Below are 7656 nucleotides of genomic sequence, written 5' to 3' on the forward strand. Positions count from 1 at the left end.
ATGCCCTCTGGTCTTGAACCTCATGATAACACTGGAGAAACTGAGCCCAAAGTCACCTTTATAGACCTTACTCTACAGAATAAGGGACTTCAGACACTGATCCTTCTGCTTATGTGAAATGGGAAGGAGCACAGCTGGGCTGGCTACCTCAAGTCTTATTAAGCAGGGAGAGCTAATCTGATCAGAGGCTTGGTTTAACTTAGGTTGATACATTTCCTCGGGGTTTTGCTATCCCAGAGGAGGAGGGAAATCAGCAATATAAGCGTTTTCACTAAGGCAAGCCTAGATTTGCAATTCAATTCAGCAAAGGGGGATGGGGGGAATGGGGTGGGCTACTGGCTGAGGCTCAATGCCAGGAGGTCACTGGGTTCCTCAGCAGCTCTAGGGCAGGTAAAAAAAAAGCTTCAAATGTATTCTCTGTCATTCTGAAGAGAGAGGTGCCTCTAGGAAATGGAGAAGATTGCATCACCGATTTGATTAGCAGTAGGAGCTGGCTAGGACTAGCTGGCATAATCCTATGCTCTGTGATTTTCTCAAACACCTCCATTTTCTATTATTGTTTCTGCTGTCAATTATCAAACAGGCTATCAAACCAAAACCAGGTGGAACTGGATAATCATAAAAATATCATCAGCCCATTATTATTTTTTTGTTTTTATAATGTTACCAGGTTCCAGAAATGTGCTTTGTGTGAAAGTATTTTCATTGTTAGCATTAAATAACACATCTCTGTGGAGCTCAGAAGATAGTGCCAGCAGAGAATTAACAGTGGCTCCCTGACCTTCGAGCTCAGAGGACAGGTGAGTTTAGAATAGAGCAGAGGCCAGGCCCTCAGGGGAGTGTGAGTTTTGGGCATTAGAAAATGAGGAGTTAAGAAACTGGAAGATGGGAGGGAAGTGGTAGAGAAAAGTCAAGAAGCAACTTTGGAATTTGCCAGTAGTTATGTCCTAGGGTGGTATTTTTCCCTAGCAAAGGTCAGTCTTCCTTTTAACTGAGCCTGTCTGTTGTCTTTTTGCATCTAAGGTAACATATCTTTGGAATATCAAAGTAATTTCTAATTCCACACCACTAGTCCACCCCTCAAAAAACAACCACCACACCAGAGTAGAAACCACAAATTCTCTCATTATTATTATCACATTCATTTTAACTGTTAGCTATCCTTTACTGGCCTATGTAAAAGAAATATGTGTCTATTCATTCTACCTTTTATCCAATCCCAGAGATTCCCCCCATCCTTTGCTTTCTCCTACCTCCCTAATCTATCACCACCAGATTTTATATAACCCCTCTTCATCTTTCCCTTTTATTCTGGTGTAAAAAATAAGTGGTAAAACTGCCATTTTTCCAGAGCATTTTCTCAATCCCTTGAGATTTTGCTTCCTGGCAATTGTCATCAGTTTGACTCAGATAAACACATAAAAATTCTTACAGGGTTGGCCCTGCCGGTATGGCTCAGCGGTTGGAACTTTGACCCATGGACCAGAGAGTCCCGGGTTCAGTTCCTGCTAGGGGCACGTACCTCGGTTGCAGCTGGGCCCTGGCCCCAGTTGAGGTCGTGTGGGTGGCAGTCACTCGATGTGTCTCTCACATCGATGTTTTTCTCTCTCGCTTCCTCCTCTCTCCCTCCCACTCTATCTGAAGATGAATGCACAAATGTCCTCAGGAGGGTAAAAAAAAATTCTTACAGGGTTGGATACTTCTTAAGTTGACAGAATTCATTTAATGTGAGAAACAATTTAGGAATGATTTCTATACCACTTGATAAAGAAGTGGTATAACATCATTACCTGATTAATAAACCCAAAAGATAAAACATTTTTTACACCAGACCAAATGTATATATAATCATCAAACTGAAGAGACTAGTAGTAAAACCCCTCTGCCTGTGATACCCTAGAGCTCTAAGGTACACCTTAACCATACCCAGAAGGGACAAAATGGCATAAGCTGCAGTATCCTCTTAGGCAGACTATGATACCAGAAGTATCCAGACTGTCCACACCTAAATTCCACAAAGCAAGCATAATGAACTTAATTATGCCCAACATTTGTGTAACTATTTACAGTCTTTAGAATACTTTTGTGGATCACTTGGCCTCTTTCTATAACTGAGACAAGTGTAACAGTATTATTATATCTATTCTGCCATGTTATTTCTGTTCCTTTACTGTCACATTAGTGACAAAAGTTACATAGGCAAGCATGAAACCCAGATTTGCTAATGAGTTCCGTAGCACTGGTGTCATTATTATAGAAAGTCCAGAGTTTCATTTGAGACATGTGCTTTTGGTATCCAAACCACATTCTATGCACAGTGGAGAGTCTGTCCACCATGGCAGTTTATCCTGGGAAATGAGGACGCTCAGGACATCTGCTTTCTGTCACCATTGATCAGTTCAATCAAATCTCTGCAACTAAATACAGCCATAGGAGCCAAAGAGGACCATTAGTGTTCCAGTCCAGGAGTCACAATATAACCAGCAGGTAATTCATAGCATGTTGAATCAGCCAAAATAGAGCATGCTACCTTTCATCAGTGGGCTTTTATACAATCAAATGATAGGTCCTGATGCAAAGACAGGGAAGCATAAAGGTGGGAACAGCTGCCCTCACCTCATTTCTATTTTATGAGCCAGTAGGTAAAACTGATTTCTAGAAAAATCTATTTGAATAGTCATCACCCTCTTGACTACTCAGTATGATTCTTATTGCCTTTAGAAATATCTCTCTGCCAACAAATTGGACAATCTGAAATGAATGAATTCCTAGAAACATACAATATTCCAAAACTGAATCAGGAAGAATAAGATAATCTGAATAGATTAAAACTAATAAAATTGAAGCAGTAATAAAAAATACTCTCAGCAAACCTCAGCCATCCTGAACCAGATGGTTTCACAGGTGAATTTTACCAAACATTCAAAGAAAAACTGACACCTGTCTTCAAACTATCCCAAAAAATTAAAGAGGAGGAAAGACTCCCAGGCTCATTTTATAAGGCTAGGATTATCTTAATTCCAGAGAAATATACTACAAAGAAAAATATATATAGGTTAATATCTTTGATGAACATAGACACTAAAATCCTCAACAAAATATTAGCAAATTAGATCCAGCAATACACTGAAAAGATCATAAACCATGATCAAGTGGGATTTATTCCAGGATACAAGATTGGTACAATATCTGCAAATCAATAAACATGATGTACCACGTAAGCAAAATGAAGGATAAAAACCACATGATCATATCAATAAATTCAGAAAAATAATTTTATAAAAATCTAGCACTCATTTATGATGAGAAATCTCAGCAAAGTGGGAATAGAGGGAACATTTCTTAACATAATAAAGGCCATACATGACAGATCCACAGCTAATATTCTATTCAACAGGCAACAACTAAAAGTGTTTTCCTTAAGTCAGAAACAAGTCAGAGATTTCTGCTTTCACCACTCTTATTCAATGTAGTTGTAGCCATAGCAATCAGAGAGGAAGAAGAAATAAAAAGCATCCAAACTGAAAAGGAAGAAGTAAAACTATAATTGTTTGCAGACTACATGATACTATATACAGAAAATCCTAAAAACTTCACCAAAAAAACTACTACAACTGATTTATGAATTCAGTAAAGTAGCAGGATACAATATTAATATTCAGAAATTGAAAGCATTTTTATACACCAATAATGAGCTACCAGAAAGAGAAACTAAGAAAACCACCCCATTTACAAGTGCAACAAAAACAAATTAAGATACCTAGAAATAAATTTAGCCAAGAAGGTAAAAACCTGTATTTAGAAAATTATAAGATATTTAAAAAAGAAATTGAAGAAGATACAAATAAGTGGAAGCATACACCATTTTCATGGATAGGTAAATTAACATAATTAAAATGTTAATACTACCCAAAGCAATCTATAGATTCAATGCAATTCCTATCAAAATACCAATGATGTATTTCACAGAACTAGACACCAAATAGCCTCAGCAATGTTGAGAAAGAAGAATAAAGTTGGACGTATCATGCTACCTAATATCAAACTATACTACAAAGCTATTGAATTAAAGCAATATGATTCTGGCATAAAAACAGACATACAGATCAGTGGAATAGAATAGAGAGCCCAGAAATAAACCCATGTGTTTATAGTCTATTAATATTTGACAAAAGAGGCAAGAACATACAATGAAGTAAAGACAGTCTATTCAATAAATGGTATTGGGAAAATTGGACAGATATTTGCAAAAATATGAAAGTAGACCACCTTCTTACACCATACACAACAATAAACTCAAAATTGATTAAAGACTTAAATGTTAGACTTGAAACCATAAAAATCCTAAAAGAAAACATAGATAGGAAAACCCTAGACATTTCTCATAGCAATATTTTTTTAATGATATATCTCTTTGGACAAGGGAAATAAAAGAAAAAAAATAAACAAACGGGATTACATCATACTAAAAAGTTTTTGCACAGCAAAGAAAGCCATCAACACACTGAATGGGAGAATATAAATTCACCAATGATATATCTGATAAGGAGTTAATATCCAAAATTTATAAATAACTTATACAACTCTACACCAAAAAACAAACATTCCAATTAAAAAAGACCTGAATAGATACTTCTCCAAAGAGGACATACAAATGGCCAATTCATATATAAAAAGATGCTCAATGCCTGCCCGGCTGGTGTGGTTCAGTTGGTTGAGCATTGTCCCATGCACCAAGAGATCGTCAGTATGATTCCCAGTCAGGGTACATGCCAGGGTTTTGGGCTCAATCCCCAGTAGGGGGCATGCAGGAGGCAGCCGATAGATGTTTCCCTCTTATGGATGTTTCCATCTCTCTCTCCCACTCCATTCCTCTCTCTAAAATCAATAAAAACATTGTTTTAAACAGATGCTTAACATCACTAATCATCAGAGAAATATAAATTGAAACCACAATGCGATATCACCTCACAGCTGTCAGAATAGCTATCATCAATAAATCAACAAACAACAAGTGCTGGCATGGATGTGGAGTAAAGGGAAACCTCGTGAACTACTGGTGGGAATGCAGATTGGTATAGCCACTGTGGAAAACAGCATGGAGTTTCATAAAAAAAATTTTTTTAAATGAAACTGCTTTATGACCCATCAATTCCACTTCTGAGAATATATCTAAAGAAACCCAAAACACTGATTCAAAAGAATATAATAATCACTATGTTTATTGTAGCACTATTTACAATAGCCAAGATTTGGAAGCAGCCCAAGTGTTCATCAGTACATGAGTGGATAAAAAAAGCTGTGGTACATTTACACAATGGAATATAACTTGGCCATAAAAAAGAGGGATATCTTACTTTTTGTGACAGCATGGATGGACCTATAAGGTATTATGCTAAGTGAAATAAGCCCGTCAGAGAAAGACAAATACCATATGATTTCACTCATATAATCTAATGAACACAATAAACTAACAAACTAGAAACAGACTCATAGATACAACTGTCAGAGGAGTGTGGGTTGAGGGGCTAGGTGAAATAGAGAGATTAAGCAAAAAGATCTCACAAACACAGACAACTGCATGGTGAATATCAGAGGGAAAGAGGGGTTAGAGGCATATAGAAGAGGGGACAGGGGGATAAATGCTGATGAAACAAGATTAGACTTTGGGTGGTGAACACACAATACAATATATAGATGATATATTATATTGCACACTTGAAACCTATATAATTTTATTGACCAATGTAACCCCAATAAATTCAATAAAAATATATATTTTAAAAATCTCTAAAACTCTTTCATGAAACGAATGTCCTTAGATCTTTAACACAAGAAAAAAACCTAAAAGAACCCTAAATATATGTCAAATATATTTAATATTGGAAATCTTTAGAGAATAGACTTCTGAGGGCACTTTTTATTTTTAATTATTACATAGTTCATAATGTTTTACTTTTGAAAGACTATTTATTAAGTGTGTAATCCAAAAATATCAGTACAGACGAGAAAGAAAGAATGTATAGGTTCTAGGCCAAGGCTATTGTTTTTGGAACTAAAACTCTTAAGTCAGAAACAGATTATGGTTTGTCAAAACTTACATGGCTAAAGAGACATATGAAGAAATGCTCAACATCACTAATCATCAGAGAGATGCAAATTAAAACAACAATGAGGTGTCACCTCACACCTGTCAGAATGGCCGCCATCAACAAATCCTCAACCAACAAGTATTGGCAAGGGTGTGGAGAAAAGGGGACTCTAGTACACTGTTGGTGGGAATGCAGACTGGTGCAGCCACTATGGAAAACACTATGGTGTTACCTCAAAAAATTAAAAATTGAATTGCCATTTGACCCAGTGATTCCACTTCTAGGAATATACCCTAAGAAGCCTAAAACACCAATCAGAAAAAAATTATGTACCCTCATTTTCATAGCAGCACTATTTACAATAGCTAAGATCTGGAAACAGCCCAAGTGTCCATCACTAGACGAATGGATAAAAACGTTGTGGTACCTATACACAATGGAGTACTATGCAGCTGTAAGAAAGAAAGGTCTCTTATCCTTTGAGAGGATATGGAGGGACCTGGAAAGTATTATCCTAAGCAAAACAAGCCAAACAGAGAAAGACAAATATCACATGATCTTACTTATTTGTGGAATATAATGAACATAACAGTCTGAGGAATAGGGTAGACCCAGAGACCTGGAAGTAGGGTACAGACTGACAACCTCAGAAGACGGGGTGGTGGGGGAGGGAAGAGATAAACCACAGAATTTATATGCATGTACACATAACCCATGGACATGGACAACAAAGCTGGGTACAGGGTGGGGGGATGGGGAGTAGGATGTCAATGGGGAAAGAAAGAAGAAACATCTGTAACAAAAATAAATTAATAAAATTAAAAAAAACAGAAAACTTACATGGCTAGGGCTGCCGAAGAAGTGGTGGCGGAAGAGGTGGTAGGTACCTACTGCTGGGCTGGCGGCGCTGCTGCTTCTGTCTGGTCCTCTGCAGGAAGCGCCTCCCCCACAGGACATCAATGCAAGACTGAATAAGAAAAACGATTTCTTCCTCCTAAGCCATGGCATGTTAGTTATATAGAAATACCACTTTGGGAACCAATCTTCAGGAAAGCCTCGATGAGCTCATACAGTCTCAACAGATCACTCCCCAACTTGCCCTTCAAGTTCTACCTCAGTTTGATAAAGCTATAAATGCAGCATTGGCTAGGAGGGTAGGAACAGAGTCAATTTCAGGGGCTCTCTAAATACGTACAGATTCTGCAATAATGTGTGGACTTTTGTATTGAATGATGTTGAATTCAGAGAGGTGACAGAACTTATTAAAGTGGATAAAGTAAAAATTGTAGCCTGCGATGGTAAAAATATTGGCTCCAATACTACAGGATGAATAGAAAAATGACTTTTTTATGCCGTCCTCTGTTATTATTTATCACTTTTTAAAGAGAAGCATAGAAGAGACTTTATTTATTCTAGCATTGCAGAAATGACCACACTGTGCTATACTATCAGAGAATCCAGTAGAAAGAAGCTTGTAACTCTACCTTAATTCTGCAACATGAAGAAACAGAACTTTTTTTAAAGACAAATCAAATGTTGCCTTCCTAATAACATTCTTTAATAA

General features: G+C 37.1%; 1 pseudogene; it reads left to right on the forward strand.

The window, feature by feature from the left end:
* Positions 1–7093: 7093 nt before the first annotated feature.
* LOC118616965 lies at positions 7094–7422 on the forward strand (annotated as a pseudogene).
* The last annotated feature ends 234 nt before the right edge of the window (positions 7423–7656 follow it).

Source organism: Molossus molossus, unplaced genomic scaffold, assembly GCF_014108415.1.
Source record: "Molossus molossus isolate mMolMol1 unplaced genomic scaffold, mMolMol1.p scaffold_m16_p_5, whole genome shotgun sequence".
NCBI lineage: Eukaryota > Metazoa > Chordata > Mammalia > Chiroptera > Molossidae > Molossus > Molossus molossus.